We start from the raw sequence: 25,463 nt of genomic DNA, 5'->3' as shown, positions 1-25,463 counted from the left end.
ATCTTTAAAGACCTCGGAAGGAGGCTTCAATCTTTAAGGTCCTCGGACGGAGGCAAGCAAAAGTGAAAGTAAAAAGGCCAGCGGGATATGTTCGTGCCGGGAGGAGTGGATCCGTGTATAGTTATTCTAGTAGTGGCGATCACGATTGCAGTATCCCTGGTGCTGTGTTTTTGCCTTAACTGTCACCAGCCAGGGCATGAGTGCCACTGTTAACTACCTTAAACAGAAGGCTCTACAGCAGTTTGTCCAGGAAGTGGACCGCATCGCCCCTTGGTTCGTGGTATCGGGACAGCTTACCTTGGCCACCTGGGATAAACTGGGGAAGGACATAGAAAGGGAAGAGAGGGAGTGAAGGTGAAGAATTGGAAACATTTCCTGCCAAGTACAAAGGTGTGGAAGAGAAAGAACACGGCATAAGTATACAAAGATCAAAGAGGCCAAGGGTAGTGAGGCTAAAATAATACAGACTTCAAAGAGAAGGACGAATCTAAGGACTGTGGTAAAGCGGCGGAAAGGTTAGAAAGCAAAGCCATGGGTAGCTGTTGTAGCTGTCCAGATAAAGACACTGTCCTAGATAACCATAGGAACAAGTTTAAGGTTGTTAACGTTGATGATGATGGCAATGAGCTAGACTCTGGCTTCATGGAGCTCACAGACACAGAACTGATTTTGTACACCCTGAAGCGAGACTCGGTGAAATGGCACTACCTCTGCCTGCGACGGTACGGCTATGACTCAAATCTGTTTTCTTTTGAAAGTGGTCGATTGTGTCAAACTGGACAAGGAATTTTTGTTTTTAAGTGTGCCCGTGCAGAAGAATTATTTAACATGTTACAAGAGATTATGCAAAATAATAGTATAAATGTGGTGGAAGAGCCAGTTGTAGAAAGGAATAGTCATCAGACAGAATTGGAAGTCCCTAGAACACCTCGAACACCTACGACTCCAGGGCTTGGTGCTCAGAACTTACCCAACAGGCATCCCTGCTACCCCTCGTTTGGAGATACTTCATCTCACCCCTCAAGCCGACACTCTCTTGTGGGAAGTGCTCACAAAATAGACTATTCAAGGCATAGGGATTGTACACCGACAGTCTTTAACCTTGATATCAGGCGCCCCAGTTTAGAACATAGGCAACTCAGTTATACACAGGTGGATTTGGAAAGGGGCAGTGACTCTGACAACCCTCAGACTCCAGAAACGACAACCACTCCCCTCCTACACACCCCCACCCGGCGCACAGAGCTGTACACTGTCATAGACATTGAGAGAACTGTTGCTGTGTCCAACTTGCAGAAAGCACTGCCGAGAGACGACGGTACCTCTAGGAAGACCAGACACAACAGTACTGACCTGCCCATGTGAGCCCGGAAGCATTGCATTGTGAAGATTTTCAGGGTATAGGAGTGCTAGCTGTTGCCCTAGTGGGCGTCTGTGTTCTCTGTGTGTCTTGTATCTGTCATATGGTCAGGGCCCAGAGACATGAGAGGGCGCTGGTAGTGCGTGCCTTTCAGGCCATTGAGGGGGTGTGTATCTCCACAAGCATGGCTGGTAGCTTTGAAGCATTAGTTGCTCTCATTACCCCAAATTTTAGGTCTGGACAGCCCTTGCACCCCTGGAAGCCTATAGGTTTCATTGCACATGGGATGGGTGTCTATTCCATTTTCCTTGGGCCCAGCTTTTGCACCTGGTGGGCTTTGCCCATTGCACCCAGTAGAGTGAGTCCCATGGTTTGAGCCTGTCTGCCCTTGATCGTGAGATCCTACATGATGGAGCTTGCTTGATCGGGCAGTCACAGCTTGAAACTGCTTAAAAACAAAAAAGGGGGAACTGTGGAGCGCTGCTGCCACGCCTTAAAGATGGTGCCTGCTTGCCCTTGCAGACTTGTAGTAAACAAGCCTTGTTTGGTCCTGGGGCGGTACTTCCTGGTGGCCTGATCTTGTGTCATGGGTCTTTGACCAATCACAGTGCGAGACGTGGTATGGGCTCATGGGCAGTCCTACACAGGGTATAAAGCTTCACTCCTGGGCTGGCTCGGGGGCACACCTTCAAGCTTCATGTAACTAGCAACTCCTGAGTAAACTGCTGCTGGAAGGAACTGGTGTGCGAGTCTTTCTTCCCTGCTGGTCGGGGTGGTAGGCGCCGCACAACCTGAGGTAATCAAAACCACATAAGTATTCAACTCAGTGGATATGACTGTGTGTCCATCTTCACTGTGAGCATGTTATACAATGCTGAGCATACTGTAAACAGCAATAGATACATTGAGCTTAATGTTGCTCACAAAGCATTATAAAGAGTGCCTAGTTCATAATTTGATTTGAACATATTTATTAGCTCATGTACATGCAATCCTCATGTTTTGTTAGAAGTCAAAAGTGGTCATCATTGATGCAAATTATTGTGAGTGGTCCGGAGGAAATATTTTCATCATAGCACTCTACTGCTGCTACTTACAAGAGGGCACCCACTGTGAAAGTATTTTTTGAGCTTTATCTATTCCATGTGCATTTTTCTGTTTGCTCTAGATATTTGAAACAAAAATCTTTGAAAGATCACAAACCAACTGCCAAAAGCCAAGCTTATAGAAGTCATAAATAAGACATATTGCACAACTTCAGCCCTGAAACAATCTACATACTATTTCAATTGCAAACATTAATTTGAAATTATTAGATCAGTTATGATACACATGTTGAAAATAAATATATATTAACATATTTATATCAATAAAGATTCTGGAATAGAAAGTATATGTTACTTTCATATTATTTAATATTTACTGGGTCTGTTCTGCTTCTATTTCTCTTTCATATACAATGAAATGTATATAAACTAAAAAAAATAATTTGGTATTAAGACCATTTAAATTGGAAATATCTTTATGGCCAAGTCCAGCAGGCCAGGTATATTTGACTCTTCCTATAGTTGCTGAGATGTGTGATGCTACAAATGGAGATTATGTATGGTATTTTAAGGTCCTGTTTAAAATTTTGATTATCATAATATTAATATTCTTGTTCTCACTCCTTCAAGTCTACCTGGCACACGGACAGCACTATTAATCACTTCACTTCTTTTTACTATCACCCTTCTTTACCGAGGAGTGAATTTAGAACATGCCAAACAACCTGTGGGAGACACGATTACACAAATGTGTAGAGAAAACATAGTTTTTAGTAATGCAGCTGTGGCACAGTTTGAATGGCTTCTGGTTTAAGAAATCTTTAGTAAAGCTGGTAAAAATCAGGCTTCTCAGGTTAACCTTTGGATTTGTTAAATAGTCTCATCGAGACAATTAGAAGATATATTTTGAAACACATTTTAAAATATAGGCATAATCATTTGTTTTGATTGTCAGCTTTGCAAATCTAAAATTAACTGGGAAGGGGGGCCTTAATAATTAGTTCCTTAATAAAGAACTGTCTAGATTAATTTTTAGCACGCCAGTGGTGTAATTTCTTAATTGGATTAATAGGGTTGGAAGCCCCAGCCTGAGGTTGGGCACCACCACTTCAGGAGCTTGGCTTTAGAGAAAGTGAAAATGAAGCAGGCAGCTGAGCACCAGCATGCTAACATCTGTTGCTCTCTTCTGGATGTAGACTCAACACGATTAGTTCTTTCAAACTGTGAGCTCTTTCCTGAAGGACTGTAACCTGAAATTCTCCCCTAAGTTGCCTTTTCAGAGTATTTTATCACACTGACTCAAAACCTAAGGCTGGGAATCTGAATTTTTTATGTAATGGTCTTGTTTCTTGAAGAATGAAGAATTTTTATTGGGTATTTTTTTATTTTGAGTTTCATACCATGTGTACATCACATTTGTCTTTTACTCCAATTCTTTTCTGATCCACTCCCTCCCCTACTTTGCTTTGGGTCCTTCTTCTTATAAAAAAAAAAAAAAATACATCAAGACCAATTTGTGCTGCTCAAATACTCTTGTATGTATAGTCTTCCACTATAGCACAGTTGACTTCCAAGGACTACACTTTTAGAGAAAATTGTATCTCCTTCAAGCTACTAGCAATTGCCAATAGCTAGCCCCATGGATGGGATTTAATTTCATGCGGAACTCGCACTGTCACAATGAATGTATTTAAAAGAGCAGTAAAGCCTTGCTTAGATTTGGTCTGGCTTTCGAAGGCATAGGTGTAGTGCATGCTGCTATAATCTACTGTTAATTAAGATGTGTAGCTTCCCTTCTTTGTCCAGAAAACACTATTTTTGGTAGTCATTCACTACTTCTGGCTGTTAGATATTTTCTGGCCCCTATTTAGCAATAATCCTGAGTTTGGGGAGGAGTTGCAGTTTATGTATTTTTCTTTAGGGCTGAACTTTCTTTGGTCTCCTCTGCAGTTTAGACATTTGTAAGTCTTCATGTTAGTCAATGTCTACTGAAAGTAGAAACCTCTCTGAGAAGAGTTGAGAGATATATTCATCTAGTCCAAAAACAAATCTCTAAGGGTCAGCTTATTATGAAGTCCACTTTGTAGAATAAACATACGTCTCTTCTAGGTCCAATGACCTATTTAGCTATAGGTTTTTGGTTTAATAATGGTGCCAGCTGTGAGTCTTATCCTGTAGAGAAGGCAATAAATGCAGTTAAAAGTAGTTGATTACTCTCATGTTTTTTGCTGCCACAATTACACTAATAGGCAAGTCTTGACAAGCCAGTCAGTACTTTTTCTCACTCAGCTCACATCTGGATAAGACTGATGAATACTTTTCTCCTCTGGTAGACTGCATAACACCTTCTAATACTATTAAAGTTAGTTAGTAGGAATTATGCTTCAATGTCTGTACCAGCTTAATATTTCCATGACATATACTCAAGGATGTAAAATTTTCAGCAATAGGGTCTTACCATCTAGTTCTGGAGGGTAACAAAGAGGAATTGCAATATGTGTAATTTTTGGAGTCTATATTCACTGTCCATGAATTTCAAAAGAAGTTATCCATTCTTAGTACTGGTATCTTATTTGTTCTCCTAGGCTTTCGAGTAGGATTATGGACTCTTTTATGTATATGGAAGCTTCTGCATAGTAAACTTTCATATTATGCTTTTAAAAATGTCTTTACTGTTATTTATCCCCCTCTAACTCTCTCTATCCGTTCTTCTAGCCTGCCTTCTGCTTGCCACCCCAATTTAACCCTTCGTATTCCATTACTCTTTTTAAACCATGACCATAGAGTAGTTCAATATACCCATTGATTTCTCTTACTTTTTCCAAAATGAGCCCCATTAAGACTTAATTTTCATATAAGTTTTATGAGTTAATATAAAAACAGAGTAATTATCAGATAATATTCCATAGAATAAATTTATTTCTAGTTTATTAAATACAAAGATGTTTATTTGCAGTTTTAGAGAAAAATCTTTTTGAGCAATATGTCTCCTAGGATAACAATTATCTGTAGCTGTGTTAAAAAATATTAGAGACAGGAAACAAAAGTTCAGTTTAAAAATCAGGAAAACATGGGTAATTTAGGTTGGGTATATATAGCAAAAAACATTCTAGTACCCTTTAAATATTCCATAAATAATTAAAACATACAAATGAAATGAAGCTGTATAAATTATTTAGCAGAGTATATTGAAATAGGATTAAGAGCATAAATATTAAGAAAATGAAAGGTTGTATATGTCAGGACTCCCTGTTGCAAAGATGTAGAATAACTAAACAAAAGAAGGCACTGTTGGTGGTATTTATAAACAAAGCCAGATCTACAACTCTAGAAAGTCATTCAGAAGAATGTGAGACCTAGTTTGGCTGTGACTTAGCATAGCAATAAGATCAAAGTTAGGATTTGGCCCCAGTAAAGCTAGTCTTTCCTCCAATTTTTATGAAGAAGCTTGAGAATATCCAGGTGTGTGCATAGACATTCTGTTTTCTAACATGTCTTCTAAAAGATATATGCACTATTTTTATTTCTTCTTTATTACTTTTAGAATGTCTTGAATTGTATATTCAATTTCTCTCAAAAATGCAGTGCTATTCAGATTGTTTATACCTCTTTTGTAAGTTTTAGTTAATATGTCTCTTTCATAGAAGTCATTGATTTCTTCACATTTTCTATTTTTTGGAGAAGGAATTGCTCATAGAGTCTTCCCTCCTCTCTTGCCCCCTTATTTTTGAAATCTTTCTGATGCTCAAGTGAGGAGTTGTGCTTGATTAACTCCCATGCTCCTGTTCTGACTGCTAGCAAGTAGCTTCTCTGTTTCTGAGTCTTAGAAAGAATGGATCAAGAGCTGAATAAATTAATTTTATGCAATTTTTGAAAGTCACAGCTTTGATTTTTCTCTACATTTTGGTTCTTTTTAAAGTTGATTGTGTCTACCCCAGTTTGTCTATTTTCCCTGCTTCTTGCTTTATGCTCAATTTGCTTTTCTTTTTCTTCTATCTTGAAACTAAGTGTTGGCTATTTTATATTTTTCTTTCTTTTAATAAATGAAGTTAATGTTGTAAATTTCCCTCTAGGCCTAGAAAGCTTTAGGTCAGTGATAATGTACATGGTTAATATGACCAAGGCCTGGACTCTTCCCTTAGCCCCAAAGCTAATAAAAGATTTTTAATAAAAAATTTTCCTATATATTCTGCTTTATCTGTGAATAAAAATGGGTACATTAAAGAAACCAAAATAGCCGCTATGTGGGTGAAAAGGGAGAAGTTTATTCCAAACCATCATGGTTGTCTCCTAGGAGATTAAGGAACAGTTAACTACAAGGAAAAGTTTTCCAGGGTTAAATAGGAGGAGAACGAGGATTTGAGCTGAGGTGGGGCTTAGGGGCTAAGGGAGCTTTAGAGGCTTTTATTGACTGTAATGTTTAATAGGCACCACAGTCATGTGTTAATGGATAAGACCCAAGTCTCTCTTGCCAGAGATAAGGAGAATGACTCCTTTTTCAACAATAAGGAAGATTGTTCAAGCTCCTGAATGATGGCTTTTGTTTAAATTTGCTACCTCAGGAAAAGGACTTTCTTGGGGGACCATATAGTCTGTATCCCAGAAATGTGAACAAATTATATTTTATTTGTTTCAGAATTATTGAAAATGTCTGTTGAGATGTCTTTCATTTATGTGTGACTTAGGAACCTGTTGCTTACTTTTGCCCTATTCCTTCCAGTCTCCATTTCTGCTCGTGAAGTTGTAAGTCACCTGTAACATATTCACTCAAATCTTTTCCTTCTTAAATCCTAGTAGTTACCTATTTGAGCTTCCATTGCTGTCAGATGGAATGGTCTTTTTATGAAATTTAAACTCTGACACATACCGACGATCCAAGAAAGTTTATATATTTTTTAGATTATGTATTCAACCAGGTGTTTATAGTTTTTCATTTCCTTTTTTGTGTCCTTTTCCTCCCTTTAACTTCTTTTGGGTAGAGGGGAATTGATGATTTCAGTGTCTTTACTAGATACCCTGATTCTCTGCTTCCTTTGCTGACCCAAACATATTTCCAAAACATGTTCTTGTTTCTTAACGAAAACTAGATGCCACGTACTGTGTTTCACAATCTTTTAGTTCATCTGACCAGTTAAGAAATACATCCTCTGTATGTTTTATTCTGATTTCTGATTTTTTAAAGAGAGTCCTTTGTTTTATAAATTATTGAAATGTTTAAGGCAATTGGGCTTTTTCAACTTTTCAATCCTTAAATTTTTTTTCCCAGATAGCATTTTTCTGTGTAGTCCTGACTGTCTTGAAACTTGCTCTGTAGACTGGTTTCAATCTCTGAGAGTCACATGCCTCTGACTCCCAAGTGCTGAGATTAAAAGTGTGCTTGGTCATCACCATGATCAACTTGAAAAATTTTAAAGAAAAAGTAGTATTCCACAAATTCCTTCTCAGGAGATATAACCAACTCATCTCCTTTAGGCTAAAGCTCAGAATAAAGATAAACCCAGGCAGGACTCAGTTCCAGTTCACTCTGGAGAATCAACCTGTTATTCTTCATAACAGGGCATAGGTAAGGGATTATGAGTACTCACTCAACAGACTGTGCTTGAAATGCCATACACAGCATGCATGAGTACTTTTTCCATAGCTGCAAAGATATAGCGCCCCCACCTCCTACTTCCTACTCCCCCATGGCATGGGCTTCTCCACTTGTGTACTGTAGCCCCTCAAGGATGTGCAATTAAGGCAGAGTTGCAAAAAACAGGTGGATAGGAGTATCTGGATACTCTATGAGGTGGTTAAACAGTCAAAGATCCTAGTTGAGATGATTTGTGGGCCGGAGCAGCTGAATGCCCCAAGATGGTAATTCCTTGGTTGGGAGGTCAGACAATCACAGGTGGGTATCTGTAGTTCACATTAACATTCTAGTTATAAATTATCTTATGTAAATGTTCCTTGGTACTGAAATTGTTAAGAATTTTTAAGCTAACAATTGTCTGAGCTTGTTAAGAAGGCTTAAAGAGTTTTTTCTTATTTTTATTTTTGGTAACCGAATGGTATTAATACCATAATATCTTGACACAAAGGTACTGCTTAGAAATAAGACCCGAGAGAGTCATGTGAATACTCAGGTTGCCAGGACACTTATTTGTTGGCTCTTTTCCTTTCTGAATTTTGTTTTAATTCCTTGGGACCTAATCCCTTACATAAAAGCATAGCATGCCTTTGCAGGTAATCTTATTAAATCTTTGTAAAAAGAAATGCAGATTTCCTGATTTTCTTACTTGATCTCATTGTTTCTGTGGCTTTGCCAAAAGGCATGAAGAAAGAACTTGAATTCTCAATTTGTATTGCAATGTTATTTAGTACTTTAAATAAGCTTCAAGTTGAGCTTTTAGCTAGAATCTGGTACACAAACACACACACAAACACACACACACACACACACACACACACACACACACACCCCTAAGGTAATATGGAAGGCTTTTTTGTTAGCTCTTTTCTTTTAAACTTAGCATCAAGTTAAGCTTTTTGATATCATGCCAAAAAAAAATTCCCAAAACCTCATTTTAATTTTGTGAGTTGAGTTATAATAATCACTCTAAATATGTGTTCGCTGTGAGAAACAGAAGTATAATCTATTTTAAGTGCTTTAATCTCTTTGAACCAAAGTGATTTGAAGTATTTCCTTTAAATTGCTAATAATGGGGAAAAATAAAGCAAGTGAACTAGCACAGTCATCTAAAATTCCCTATAAGCTTTTGCAGAACCTGGGTCTTCTAAAGAGGGCATTAATCCAGAGGTGATAGGTGATTCATCAATAACTGAATAGCCCATTGGTAGACAGTATTACCAAAAGGAGTGGCAATGCTTGTAGAGTGTTTACCTAGGCACTTCACCGTATTTCATCCCATAAATTTCTTTGAAATAGTATACTCCTATTCTTTGATTTCCATCTTGTTATACTAATAGATAGCGTTTGATTAATATTTCCACATTACCAAAGTTTTTAGATTTTTCTGAGAACAAAACAGAGACTCTATCAGTATGTATGTATGTATGTATGTATGTATGTATGTATGTATGTATATGTATGTGTCATATCTATGTATGTATGTATGTATGTATGTATGTATCTATCTATCTATCTATCTATCTATCTATCTATACAGAGTTTCATGTAGCCCAGACTAGTTGCAAAATTGCTACATACTGAAAAAAAAAACCCGTGAACTTTTGAGCCTCCCATTTCCTGAGTACTGGGATTATGGTATTGTGCTACCATATTGTGTTTATCTGGGACTGGGACTTTAACTCAGGGATACATGCATGCTAAGCAACTATTCTCACAACTAACAACATCTCAAGGCACCTTTAAAAACATATTTAAAAAGCAGAGTATTGATCAAATAAGTATTGATAATTAACTATTATGAAATTGGTATTCTGAAATTATTTGTCACACATTTATTCACTTCATTTTTTTATGAAATGCTTTAATACATTTACAAATTTTAGTATAGAAACATTTGATATTATTACAAATTCAAAGGTTTTCCTCTAAACCATACAGGGGTAAATTTGTAACATTAGACATTGTAAGGCTGGTTTACTTCCTCTGCTTTGACTTTTAATGGAGCATGAATAAAGATTGGACTATGCTCTCAAAAAAAGGACTTAATTTTTTTTTAAAAATTATTTAATCTAGCCTGATGTGGTAGTTCATGATTTTAATTCCAGCACTCAGGAGGCAGACACAGATAGATTTTCAAGGCCATCCTGGCCTACCTAGTAAATTGTAGGTGTGCCAGGGGTACATATTGAGACTCTGTCTCAAAACATTTCCATTTGCATCTTTCTTTCTGGTCATTCATTTGCTTCTATTGATGTTTCTTGATTTTTATCAGTTTATCTTTTTTCTAATAAAATTGTTTTTTTAAATGACCACTTTTACCCCATTGGAAGAGTTAGGGGAAGGACTGAAGGGGATCATAACTCTATAGGAAGAACAACAATATCAACTAACTGGAAACCCCAGAGCTCCCAGGGAATGAACCACCAACCAAGGAGTACACATGGAGGGACCCATGGCTCCAGCTGCATATGTAGCAGAGGATGGCCTTATCTTACATCAATGAGAGGAGAGGCCCTTGGTCTTGTGGACGTTTGATGTCCCAGTGTAGGGAAATGTTAGGGCAGGAGTGTGCGTATAGGTGAAGGAGCATGCTCATAGAGGCAAAGGGGAGAGTGGATAGGGTGAGGGGCTTGTGGAGGTGAGACCAGGAAGAGGGACAACATTTGAAATGCAAATACATAAAATAGCCAATAAAAAAAGTGAACATTTTTTTTCTCATTCTCTTTTCTAAGGAAAATTTATACTTCAGATTCTCAGCATTTTCCTATTTTGCATGTAGTAATACTAAAGATTAATACTGAATATTTGGAGTAGGGATCTTCATCCTCGAGTTACTAGAGTTTAGCATCCTCATTTTCTTTAACATGTAATAGCATGATTAAAGCTTCTAGTCCCAATATTACAGGGAGTCTGGTATCCCTTCTAGAAGCTTGTTTGCCTATGTTTGTTCCAAGTACTTGGGTACTTGCTCAAACTAGTGTCTTAATGTCATTATTTTCTGTAGCTGTGTTTTTCTTATATGAAAGGTATTAAAGAAAGATATAGTTTAATGTAGATTGGAAAACTATTAAATAAAATGATTATAACATTGAAAACAAAACTAGATCTTGAATGTGAGTAAGATTTCCACACCATGTAACTGAGCCTGCAAACTCCTCAATTGCCCTTCTTCTACCAACTCCTATATGCGGCAAACTGTGAGACTGAAAAGAAATGGCCATTCCTAACTCCACAGTTGCTGCATTCCTGATACCTGCTGAGATTAAAGGGGGACCTATGGACTCCTCTTAAGTAAAACCAACATAATCCAACATATACCGTTCAGTTGGACAGGAGTTGTATATCAATTGAGAGATAAAAGCCTCAAGAAAACAAAGGACTGCAGTTACGTTCTCTATCCATGGAGACACATTTTTAGTTGAAAACTCTGTTGGAAGTAGGACATGAAGAAGCCTCCATACAGTGACCTAGTTCATATATGAAGTATATATGAAAACTAGTATTTCTTTTATTCACACACATGCTTTTTTCCATATGCCTTGTATATATTCATATAGCAATAGATTTATATAAAATTACTTGTTATAATGCATTAGAAGCACAACTATTAGGATTCATGAGGATACTAAAGAATCCTACCAAAGGTCATGTAACTACTCCAGCTGTAAGTTAATTTCTCCCAGGCTTTCTGGCTTACGTTTCTTTCAGATGTTATGTGAGTCTGTTAAAGCCAACATAAGTAATATATAACTGACTTACCACAAATATTTTTCTTCTTTAATCTCAAAATTTGCTTAATTGGTGATATCCTTTGATTATTTGGACTTATATGCACTCCCATCTCCTTGTAATATCCAGAGTTTTCTTTCCTTAATCTTTTCAATCTCTGTTCACAAAACAGTTCCATTTATTATCTCTTACATTTCAACTGTCACTCTCTGTCTATACAAATTTACTTCTGGTTTTATATTCTATGGGATGTATTATAAAAGCTTATTTATTGGCATGCCTATATACATTCTCTCTCATAGCTAAAATGGTAAAGATTCATGTCCTTCTGATCCAAGATTGTCCTTTAAGATTGTTTTCTCTCACATGAAAGAAAGTTCCTAAAGCTCCCTGAAAATCTTTTCTTCAGTAACTGTCAGAATTAATTTTTTTTGCACATATGCATTGGGAAAGTACATGACAACTGGGTAATGGTCCTAGTGTCTCTACTTTCTTTTGAGACAAATACTTTGTGTGGGGATTGTAATGTGATCTACTGTATATTTTTCAAAAAAAAGCAAGTAGTGAAATGGTAAAATACTAAATTGTAGTTATTAGTCTTGTTGGGGAATGGCTATTATTTTTATTTTTTTTGTCATTGAAACCATCTCTATATTAACATTAAGCATAGCAGTCTATATAATACTGAAATCATATTTATCTCTCAAATACTACTGCTCTGAGGTATCAAAAGTTTGTTTTACAGTGTCATCCCCTTCCCCATGTCCTGCCTTTTTCTGTTTATAACCCCTGTGTAAATAAGTAAAAATTACGGTTTGATTTAAAATAATAATAGTAATAATAATAATAATAAAGTTTGTTTTTATTTAGTAGTTTGATATATAATATTGGACAGAAGAGAACTCTATCCCACGTTTTAGAACAATCTATGTAAAGGCATCATTGCCTACAACATTAAATTCATCAAAAAACTTATAACAATTTCTGACTTTCTCAGAAGAGACACACATATCCTTTGCTTATACAGGATTGATTGTAGTTAGTCCAAAAGGCCCATCTAAGCAAGGTTTGGAAGAATGAATTGGCACATGGATAACTGTATTGCTGCATTTACTACCAGATTAATTAGCACTTACTTTAGCATGGAAAATATGGCTATGCTTTCATAGAAAAAAATATTTTTGTCTTGTGATTCCCACACATATTGACAAAATGAGTCAGATATTTTCAAATCAATTGTTTTTTATACTTAGAAATAACTACCATACAGAAATATTTCAGGTAGTTCAGCTACCTTCTTTAGTTGAACAACAAAATATCTGAAAGTAAAATTGAGTGGTTTATAATTTTTTTCTTATAAGAATGTGGTCAATTTTCTTATCATTTTCTTATTTTTCATTTATGTATAGGTACTGCTTTTGTTAAGATCTACAGAGAAACAAAAGACTATAATCATAACATTTTTTTCACTTAATAATTATAGCAACTACACTTATTAGATGTTTTTATTAGATACTAAAACACAATATTTATTATTTCATATTAGACATAAATATCAAAAGTATTATATGCATTATCTCTAAAATTTTTAGAACTATCTTCCATAGTAGATATATTGTGAATATATGACTTTATATATACTAATCAAAGTATTGAAGCAACAATTGGATGATAACTTTCCAACACCATCCCAGATACTACAGGACTTTTTGTCCTACTCTGTTGGTTTTGGAGTCAAAGCCCAGGCCTCCAGCTAAATACAGAACTCTACTTTTGAGCCACACCCTCTACCTAAAGGTAGGATTTCATTCTTATTATTTGTGGCTCTATTCAGGAAATGCAACTGAACTTTCAAGTCACTTTAAAGCACTAATGACAACTTAGTTTGGCCTTTCCCTTGCAGAACATTATGTAACATGTTTGACTTTGAAGACTGTAAGATACTTTTAGAACTTGAATATAAAATGAAAAGGAAGACATCTAGGGATTTTTATTTAAAAATTATCCATATAATTTACTGCAAAAGCAATAGATAGCTGGAGTTCATCTGCTCTCATAGGTCAATAGGAACTTATTCATGTAGGAAAAATGGACTGCTCTCTGAGACTGTGAAGGACAGGGAATTGCAACAAAAAAAAAATCATAATCCACAGTGTTCATCCACAGTGCTAGTTTTCTTAGTATTACATGATTATAGACATAAGGCTTCAACAGCTACCTGAGAAAGAATCAGAAATTGAGGGTAGGCAAGAATAAATAATGATGCAAATCAGTTATAGAAGTAGAAAATTAAGGATATTTTGTTGCAGAATCCTGTTCTTAACTGGACATCAGGAATTTGCTTTAGGGATACAGGTCCATGAGGTAACTGTTTCCTAATGGAAACATCTAATGTGGAGCTTCCAATGAAAATCAATAGCCTAGTGTCTTAGGGAAATATTCTTAATTTCTTTTAGTGTTAATGGAAATGCACTATTTCTTTGTCTTTAACTAAAGTGTCTTCTATTTTGAGCCCAAGTAACTATCTTAGTTTTGTGACTATTTATATTACATCTCTATGCATATTTAAAGCCAAAAATGAAAAGAAAATGTCTTGGCTCATAGATCTTAAATGCTATATTTTGACAAAAAATAATACAAAAATATTGTGTGGTGGATCTCATCATGAAGTCATGTGACACATGAGGTCACATGAAAAATTTATTTTTACTTTTTCATCTCCAGGCTAAGTCATTTCAAGAAATATATAATAGTTTAAAGACATTGACTAAGAAAAAGGAAGCTTTGCATATTTACATTTAAATACCTAATGTTATTACCATATAGCTGAGATTGTTGGACTGTAACATGATACTATATATTAAAGATCTGACTTCAGAAATAAGTGCATCTGTTTCTTTTAAGAGCACATAGCTTGTAAGGCTTGTGAGCATCAAATACTTTAACCTACTGGGAAATATTAGGACTATCTGCTATTCCAAATCATAGAGGGTAGCTGCGAAGACCAAATTCTATTACATAATAACACCTTCAGACTACAGTAGTGTGATACAGATCACTTTAAATAGCACAGTCAAATTTATCTCCCATAATCCAACATTAAATTTGCTTTTGGAGAATTTTTTTTTAAGTTTAGGAAGTCTTGAAAGCATAATTCCCCAAAATGAATTCTGGGCAAACATTGCTACTGTTACCATAAGGAAGGAAAACTATTTTTCCAAAATAATTCTTAAGTTCTTTTTTGTATGCTAAACCCAAAAATCTTCAATATTTTCATTTCCAGAACTGAGTTTACTTATCTCATATCATAGAATTCCATCAATTTCTTTTAATTTTAAAAATTATTATAATGATGTTTACATTCATAAACAATACTCATCAGCTAAAAAATAATATGGTTATCCAGATTTTTTAATTGATTAATTGAGTTATAGTTATAGGAGCTATAACATCTATTTTTGTGTGAAATTCCTTATACTTTATTTTTGCATCTATCAGAACAAATATAAAACCTGCTTGTAATTATTAGCAGATAGTAGCTTGTCCCCACTATTTTTTGGCGAAAGGGTGGCAAACTCCATTTGTTTATTCACATCATTAGAATTTAGCATGTATATAAAGAGTTTTAGCTTTCCTTGGATATATTGGAGATGACTGAATGTTTTTGCAACACATTGCAGAGGTGTACTGACCCTTTAATGCTCTCTTTCTGTTGTCATGGAAATAAGATTTTTTTGAGTAGGTTTATCCGCTGTGCTTTGCTTTTTATAGACTAATTTCCAGTTGGTTTTGGACAAGCGTCCTTAGCCTTCAAATAAAAACACAAAACTTTACCATCTTTTAAAATTTTTCTCCCAGTAGCATTTTTAAAACCCTGAAGATTGGGAATTTTACAAAATCCATTAATGTACATTAGATATGCATGTTTAATTATTAGCTCAATGATGCTTCTTATAATAAGGTCAATAAAAACTATATACAACTCTAATTATAGTTTTTAAAAAGTATCTTTCTCTCAGCTTAATAATGTTAATATAAAACAATTAATACATGTAAGTATTTTGAAACATGAACTTTGTCTTACAAGTCTGTCAGTCCCAGAGAAAAATGGCACCCATGGTCTAACGTCACACCATAGCCATGGTATTTGTCACCCCTTCCTTTATTTTGACTTAGGTCTCCTCTGAAGAAACACTCTGTGATGACATTGTACTCACCTAATAAACTGCCCATCTTCAGACCCCTTATCTTAATCCTATCTGCAAAATCCCATTTGCTGTGTAAGTAATGTATTCACACACCCCAGAGAGCACATACAAGAACACCTTAGGGGAGCTCTTATTGATTCTCTTATACCTGATGATCAATTTAAAGTAAATATGATTATGTCACTTTTCAACTTAAGATTCTCATATGATTCTCAAAACTAAATGTGACCTGCCCTCTTGCTGTTTTGATGTCATATCCAATTCTCTTCTTTATGCTTTTGTTCAAGCTATACTGGGATCGATTCTGTTTAAGCAGAATGTTAACATATTCCCCTATTAAGATTTTTGCAGTGTTTCTACTTGGGACCATTTCTAATTACTGCCGTGGTCAGCATCTGCACTTTTACCAAATACTTACTTAAATGTGTATTTATTTATTTATTTATTTATTTATTTATTCATTTATTTAAAACTCCAGATTTTATTCCCCTCCTGGTTCATCCCCCTACTGTTCCACATCCCATACCTCCTCCCTACCCCCTGTCTACATGAGGATGTCCCCAAACCCCAACCCCACTCCACCAGACCTCTAAATTCCCTAGGGCCTCCAGTCTCTTCTTAGAGGTTCAGGTTAATTGAGACTGCTGGTCCTTCTACAAAGTTGCCCTCCTCCTCATCTTCTTTCAGTCTTTCCCTAATTCAACTACAGGGGTCAGCAGCTTCTGTCCATTGGCCCGGTGCAAATATGTGCATCTGCTTGTTGGTTCTTGCAGAGTACAGTCATGATAGTTCCCTTTTTATGAGCATTCCATAGCCTCAGAATAGTGTCAGGTCTTGGGGCCTCCCTTTGAGCTGAATTCCACTTTGGGAATGTACCAGAGACCTGGGAGGTGAGAGACTCTTAGGACTCAAAGAGAGTGACCTTAAATGAAATGCCCTACATTAGGGAGAGGGAACTTGTAGAGCCCACCTCAAGCAGAAAGACAGGGCATCAAGTGAGGGACAGGTTTGCCATCCCATAGTCAAAACTTTGACCCATAATTGTTCCTGTCTGAAAGAACATTGGAGGGTCCCCCCAAACTCCTACCTCCGGAGGTGGGCATTTTTCCATTCTTTCTGCTGGCCCTCAGGGATTTCAGTCCTTTTCCCCAGACCCATTACCAGATCAGGCTCCCACCTCCGTGCCCCTTTCATCCTTTTTCCCTCTCAGGTCCCTCCCTCCCCCCTTGGGGTTGCTTTCTTCTACCTCCCAAATGTGATTGCAGCATTCTCATTTGGGCCCTTTAGCTTGTTGACCTTTTCGAATTCTGTGGGCTGTATCTTGAGGGTATTCAGCACTTTTGTTTTTTGGCTAATATCCAATTATTGGTGAGTGCATACCATGCATGCCCTTCTGGGTCTGAGTTACCTCACTCAGGATATTTTCTAGTTCCGTTCATGTGCCTGCAAAACTCATGATGTCCTCATTCTTAATAGCTGAGTAATATTACATTGTGTAAATGAACCACACTTTCTGTATCCATTCTTCTGTCTTGGGACATCTGGGTTGTATCCAGCTTCTGGCTATCACAGACAAGGCTGGTATGAACATAGTAGAACATGTGACCCTGTGGCATGGTGGAGCATCTTTTGATTAAACCTATATTCTTGATGCTTCCTTCTTTAACCTACTTGTTATAAGATGTTGTCCACAAAATTACATATTTTTATTCTATTATATTATATCAATCTCTGAAGAATGTATTATCTTATATACAATATCATTAATGTACTTAAAGTTGCTGGCTAGTGTTTGCATATAAGCTCCAAGACAGGAGAGATTATTTTTTATCTTTTTAAAATTATATTTCTCCATAAACTAAACTAATTTTGGGCGGGTAATACACTTCAAAGTTATTAGATATGTGAGAAAATGATCATCGTAGGGATAAAGTAATGTGGAACAGAGTAAAGAGTAATGAAGATTGTTCTATGTAAAGGTGTATAGTCTCAGTTGAGGAGGGCTGTTAATAAAAGCATAGAGGGCTTGAAGTGTTCAAAAAAGGAAATATCTTGTGTCAGAAAATCAGATGTTTAGTAGAGAGTGGTATGTCAGCATGTAATATGAATTCCTATTGCAAAGTACTTACCTTGAAAAAACACCATTCCTGTCCTCATACTTCTAAATTTAGGAATCTTTCTCTCTCCCTCTTTCCCTCTCTCCCTCTCTCCCTCTCTTCCTCCCTCTCTCTCTCCCTCTCCCGCTCCCTTTCTCCCTTCCTCCCTCCTTCCTTCCCTCTGTGTGTGTTTTACAAAAACACTCAAGGACACATGATGGATAAATCTATTAGTATTCAGCAGGTGAGCCTGGAAATAAAAATATAAAAGAAAGGTGAGGTGGCATAGCAAGTAGGTGTGTATATGACAGGACCCATTTCCTGTCCCCACATCTATAATGCTATGAATGTCTAGCTCTGTGTGCATGGGTGTGGCATACACACACATACATACAGAGACACATACACACAAACTCACACATATATATGAATTCTCATATATGTTGCTTATATGTTATTAGATAATACATATTAATTAATATACAAATAATAATAAATGTATTTTCATAAATGTGTATATGTTGTTAAATTATGTCTCATTATTATAATTAATAGGATTATATGCAATCATAATCACATATATTATCTAATTTATATAATTAATATATATATGTATATATATTATGTAGAAGTAGTAGTTTAATGGTACATTTTATTCTAGTAGTAAATGCTCATAAATTGGTTTTAAATACATAATTTTTAAACGTTAGTAAGAGTTTAAATTAATTTCCATAGCATGAAATTATCTACCCTGTGCAAGGCCCTATTCTTGATTTTTTGTACCACATCTAGTAAATGCCTTTGTATACTAGAAAAATCAGTAATTTTAGAGAATTAGAAAGCTCAGATACATCTAGTTTTACTATTATCTTCTTCACATACTTGATGTCTATGTATTTTCCTTTCTTTGCTATGAGTATAGAGCTAAAGAGTGAATGTCATTTTACTTTAAAATACTTTTCATGTTAACACTTTATTATTTGATATCTTTGTAGCCCTGTTTTTCAGTTGGATTCAGATATAGTGCCACCCTACTCCCATAGAAAGACATATACACACACAAGGACACACCCAAGAAAGCACACACACACACACACACACACACACACACACACACACACAATTGTCTGTAATTATATGAGCATCCTCTTGGTAGTATAGTGAGAATTTAGAATGCATAGAGAGAATTATTTACTTTAAAATATATTTTTGTGTACTATCTTAGGTTTTCTGTTCAGTATTTTATAGAATAGGATATAGACTCTAAAGCTTCCCCATCCTTGTCTTGTGATCCACAATAAATAAGATGGTATCTGGAACTGGGGAGATATCTCCCTGGGTAAGCATGCACTGGCTAGTCTTTCATAGGACCCACCTTGGATGCTTAACACCCAAGTGGCAGCTCACCACCATCTTTAACTCCAGGCTCACAGGATATGCCATTGTCTCCTGGTCTCTATGGGCACTGCATTCACATACACATGCAGAAAAAGCACCCATACATATATAATAAAAGTCAAATCTTAAAACAATGATATCTGGGCCTGGAAATAACTCAATAGGTGTGAGAACGTTCTGCTCTTGCAGAGGACACTTTTTCACTCCCAGGACCCACATAGTAGCTCACAATCACCTCTAGCCCCAATTCTGGGGATTTGGGTGCCCTGTCTTTGTCTCCATAGACATGTACTGACATGTAGCACACTTACAGACAAGCACACAAACATTTCCCTCTCTCTCTCTATGTATATGTGTCTGTGTATATGTATATATGTATGTATATATGAAATACTAAAAATAAAAAAAGTAGATGAAATCTCTTATCCCAAGGCAACTATATTCTTCTAGGGAGTAGAACATTTTTGTGTAAATATAGAAGCTAATGGTTAAGCAAGGAAACTTCCACCATATTTTACAATTTGATGCTTAATCACTTAAATGGGTCTCAGTAAATGATACTCTCACATGCTGTTTTCATATCGGTGTGTTCCCAAGGTGAAACACTAGACTTGTGGGTTTATCAGAACAGAGACACCTGGCAAAGTTCATAAGCACCCAAGACAACGAGACATGGTTCTGTGTCCCTACCTTTACCAACCAGAAACACATACTCGATAGAACCATATGAGTCAGTACTAAACTTGGAGAGTCTCTAAGAAGAGACAACTGATTCATGTAATAGGAGAGCAGGAGGACACAGTGCTGTTGATCATTTTCAATATAAAGAACACAGAAAAATGTAAACAATTCACCTTTATGTTTTGTTATCCTAACATTCTTTGAGAGAGACATGTAAAGTAAAAATATTCAGAGTTTCAATAAAATAAAGGAATTTTTTTCCTTAATAGTAATCATGGCAATGATTATTCTAATTTATATTACAATTATCATTTTCTATGGTAGGTCTTCTCAGGCCGTGTTACTATAAATGTATAGTCTGCTTTTTTTCCCCCTTAACTTGTTTTAAACTCTTGTTAAGGGAAACGTGGACAGGTGAGGAGAAAATCCTGAGAGTTTAATCCTTTCCATTGTGGATTAGAAATATAATGGAGACCTTGTCTACGTAACCAAGCCATGTAAGTTTCCAGTACACCCTCAATACAAAAGGCATAAGGATGGGGAAACAATGTGGGAAGGTCAGAGCCCAGGCACTGCAGATTTGCTAGCAGCCCGTATCCCTGAGTAGAACTGAGAATTCTGCATCCTTTCTCATTTTTAAAGATTTTTCTAACCACCCTAGCAAATAAACAAGCTAGGAATAAAGCAGACTATAAAAAGCAGTTGAACAATTCTAGGGGTGGTGGAGCCTTTTGTCCCTCTTCAGAAGTGTCAGCTAGCCCTTCCTCTGTGCTGGGCTGGATGCCAGCATTGAGGCAGAGGGGACATTCTATAGCAGATTTTTGCATTGCTCCGTGAAAGCCAGGCCTTTATTTTCAGATTAGAGCTCTGACAGGTAGGCAGTTGTGTAAACCTCAATATATCTTTTTTTCCAGCAAGTAGGCATGCAGTGGACAGCACTGGGAATTTACTACAGTAACAGAAGATCTGGGGTCACAGGCACCTGGGAGGAAATCTACAGGAATCCTAGGAGCATCAGGTGCTCTGAAGCACTCAAACTGCCAGCCAGTTTAGACTAGCTGTTCTGAAACGCACAAGCTCCATCGCTTGGCATTCAAGCATTTCTCTAGAAGGGTTTTGTGGTCCTCTCTCTCACATCGTTTCCTCATTTATAAGTCAAGACATAGCAAGTTGAATCATGATGGCCAAAGTAAGGCCTTTTGAATTTAATTGTCTATGATTCTTCCCTTCTTAGACCTGAAAACTGGTTATTTGTTTTTTTGAATTGGGTATAGCAATTTGGGGCCCTCCAAAGGATCAAAATTAATTTACAATAATCAGAGAAAAAATTCAGAGTCATAATGAATAAGTCTCTACTGTGACGTCCCTACATATCCAGGTCTAGGGTTTAAGGTTTTGGTCACTTAATTTTCTTATTTGTTAAGGGGAAAACAATTGATCTCAATTTCTCTGCTAGAAACAGTGAAAAACTCAATTAAGACTGATGAAAATATTTATCTCCCTGTATGTTTATGCATTGTTCTTCTTATTTGTATCTGTCTATTGCTAGTTACAAAAGCATAAAAAACAGAGGACTCCTCTATGAGTGCATTAAGGATGACTAGAAATCAAAGTACATATACAGACCTACATTATATAGAGTTCCTGAACATTTGAACAGAGTTTCTCCATTGGTTAGAAGTTGAGGTTGTGTTTGTTGGATGTGCTGCCTTATCTCACTTTTTACAGTTTTTTAATTGGTTCTTCAATCTATTCTTCTTCTGCTGCTTCCTTATTATTTTTTTCTGTTTAATTCTGCCCTTCTCACATCCACTTCAACAATCTTTATCTATTCTAATAGTTTTAATCAGAGTTACTGTGGTTATTTTCTTTGCCCTGTTGGTAAAATCTATCCCAAATAAATATTTATCATAACTTTCCTAGCTTTTCTTAGAGACTTGGAAAATATCTTCATCATCCTCGGGAAACAGTTCTCTCATCAACGTAGCATTTCTAGTGATGCTTTGAAGTATGGCTATTGAAGCTAACAGCTGTCGACAATGAGTCATATTTCTCACTTAGAAGAGGTCTGGAATAAGAATGATTATCATCTGAAAATATTAGAAATTCAGAGCCTTCCTCATCTTTTTGTACTATGCTCTGACTGTCCATTCTAATAGACATGCATTATGAAACAACTCTCTGCTTGTTTTTATCTAGATAGATTTGCCAATAGCTATTAACATTAATATAGATATATTATATATGAATTAACATTTTAAAGAATAGATATGTTTACATGATTTTTAGGAATCAAAAAGTAGAGATCAAGACACAAAAAACAATCTAACAATCTAGTATCTATTACATACACTAAAATACTGTGGGAAAATAGCAGAATATTTCTTAATTCTACTTATTGATATGATTGTCACTGTTCTTACATACACTGTAAGTTCTTGGAGGAAAAATACTTTGTTTATTCTGCGTTGTTATTAATTAGCACAATTTCTAATGCATATTAAGAAATCTATTAACAGTTTTAAAGAGAAATACTTTCCTATCTTTAGTAAAAATTGCTTCAGAAGAGCAATTCTTTGTTACATTCTATAATGCATTATTGTATTACACATCCCTTGTCTTTATAAGAGAAAGTAATAACTTGGCTTTTTACTGTTAGGTGATTAATATAGAATAAAATTATGTTTGTTTTTAATGATAATAATTTTATTATAATAATATTTTCATACATATATAGAGTATATTGTGTTGATATCTATCCCCCAATTTCACTTCTGACCATCTCTAGATCCCTTTGTATACCCCTCTCAAATTTGTGTTCTCCTTTTTTATTTTTATTTTTTAATATATTCCAACTCATCTAATTAGTGTTGCTCATATATATATATATATATATATATATATATATATATATATGAGTATTGCCCACTGATATATAGCCAACCTAATAGTGGCCATTCCTACAAATGAAAATGACTCTTCCTCTTTCAGCCATCATCAACTACCAATAGTTTCTTTGGGGTTTAAGAGTTATTGAGTTTCTTGCCAATCCCTGATGGAATTTTGACCAGTTTGATTTTGTGCAAGTATTTTGAGGGTAACTACAGCAACTAGGAATTGAGGTGTGAGTGCAATAGCCATGTCATGTCCAGAAGACAGGATTTCACAACACCCCATCCCACTCTCTTATACTCTTTCTATCTTCTCTTATTATATTGTAGATGAGCTTTAATCGCAAATGCTTGTGAAAAATCAAGATTAGAAAAATAATTCGACTTAATAATCTTGTCTTATTTGTATGTTACTCAATACAATGCTGATTGTTTTTGAGGAAATTGTTAGAGAGATGAGGAATCTTGATTTTAAGGTGGGAAAAGGTGATGGAAAGATAGGGCATTGGCAATCCTTGGAGAGGGAATGGCATGGCCAATCTAAGAGAGTGCCAATGAGGGAACATATAGTTCTGGATGAGTAAAGTAGAATTAAGATAGGTGTTAAGGAGTGCTTTGAAAAGTTCGGAGGTCATCCATGAATTATTAAAGGTCACTATGAAAATGATGGAATGAATAGAAACCACACTGGAGAGAATTCAAAAGAAAGTAGAAAAATTAAAAGGGATGATAGTTAATCCAAATAACCTGTTTTGATTTTGCAAAACTCATGAAGATATTCATTTTCTGACAGATGGCTCAATTGGGTGTTTTAAATTAGAAATTAATTTTAATGTTAATTAAGGAACTTGTGTTTGATTCATTGAGCATTGCTTATAGAAAATAAGTTACCTTCTAGGGTCAGACATAAAATAGTTTATATTCTTGGAATGTAAACTTCCTCAAGAGTAGCTACCACAAACACAAGATTACCATGCAAAGAAATCTTCAGTTGTTAAATACAGTTATAAAGTATGATTGCATCTTGTTCCTTTCCTGCATCTTTGGTCGAAAATATGTGATTCATTATGCTCAAGTATCTTTTTCACCTTTTATACAGTGGCTTAATTTTATTCTTCATATATCTCTGCAGGAATCCATTATTAAATAAATAGCATTCCTTTTAATTTCTTCTCGTGTTTTGATTCAGGTTTAATTATTATCTAACAATAGAACAAATAGAAATATCTGTTATTATATTTCTAGTCAAGGGGAGATTTACCTATTTGAAATAGATAAATAAGATTTTTAGATCAAACAAATTCAGTAATTTTTGATCCCCTATGAATAGATGAATCCCCTATGAGAGATGAATAAATATTGTCCATTGACTTACACTCTGTTGATTAGCCAAGTAATTTTTTTTTAGTTCAGTTAGTAAAGGATATGGCATAGGCCCATAGATAAAAATATGAGGAAATACAAACCAACACATCGATGGACAAATATATTAGAAAATTTCAACATTTTACCAATGAAACTGAACAAATATAAGTTATATAAAGAAGCACAAAGTGGAGGACTACTGTATCACGTATATCAGAGCCTTCTTATCTATATATGCTATTTTCAAAACTGATGAAAGGTATTGACTCTAGAGTCCTCATTAACAATGTCAGTAAGTTTATTTAAATCCATTGATCCCACTTCTAATACATTGAAAAAGGAGATAATGTTAGTGCCTACCTAACAGAGTTGTGTTTAAGACTACTGTGAGGTGAAACATATTATGATTTTAGGCTATTCCACCTCCCATAAAGAGCAATGATATAAGCATTGTGTATCACCATCATCATCTTTTTATAGATTATGTCCTAAAAGTTTATATACAATTATAAGAAGCGTTTGTATACGTGTGTGTATAACAAATATGATTAAAAAATATGCCTGTGCTTAGTGCTTTGTTAGGCTCAGATACTGGAGTTAACCCAATATCAGTATTGTTCAATGGCTGATTCAGAAGAGCTACTTTCACTGTTACTCCTAGCTCATGGTTTTTGAGTTCTCATGGTCAGCACAAGAGTTAAAGTCTACTTAAGAATTTTTGTTGATCTTTATGATCTCAGTCTGTTTGGACATAAGCACCCTCTTTGTCTTGTTTCTCTGCCTCAAATGGCATTCTGAAACTCTAGAGGATGGGCATCCATCTCATGGAGTGTTAATCACCAAGTCTAGAGGCTGCTTTGTTGACCCTTCTCATCCGATTGCAGTGATAACAAATGATTATTCTTTACTCAATACATGAGTATGCTGTGAATAAAATAATTTAGGAAAGTATCGTGGCCAAACTGTATCTACCTTGCTCATTTATTACATAAAGACTAATCCTGGTAATTTACCTTTAACTTAGTTAATGAAATCTTTATATGCAAAAACTGAAACT

General features: G+C 35.6%; 1 protein-coding gene across 1 annotated transcript in view; it reads left to right on the top strand.

Annotated features, from left to right (window-relative positions):
* Positions 1-25,463, top strand: part of Gpm6a (glycoprotein M6A) — a 265,035-nt gene that overhangs the window by 120,365 nt on the left and 119,207 nt on the right. The gene's annotated exons all lie outside the window — the stretch shown is intronic.

Source organism: Grammomys surdaster, unplaced genomic scaffold (genome assembly GCF_004785775.1).
Source record: "Grammomys surdaster isolate TR1022 unplaced genomic scaffold, NIH_TR_1.0 126178, whole genome shotgun sequence".
In the NCBI taxonomy this organism is placed as follows: domain Eukaryota; kingdom Metazoa; phylum Chordata; class Mammalia; order Rodentia; family Muridae; genus Grammomys; species Grammomys surdaster.
Note: the sequence above shows the minus strand (reverse complement) of the source record. Positions and strands in the feature narration are given on the sequence as shown.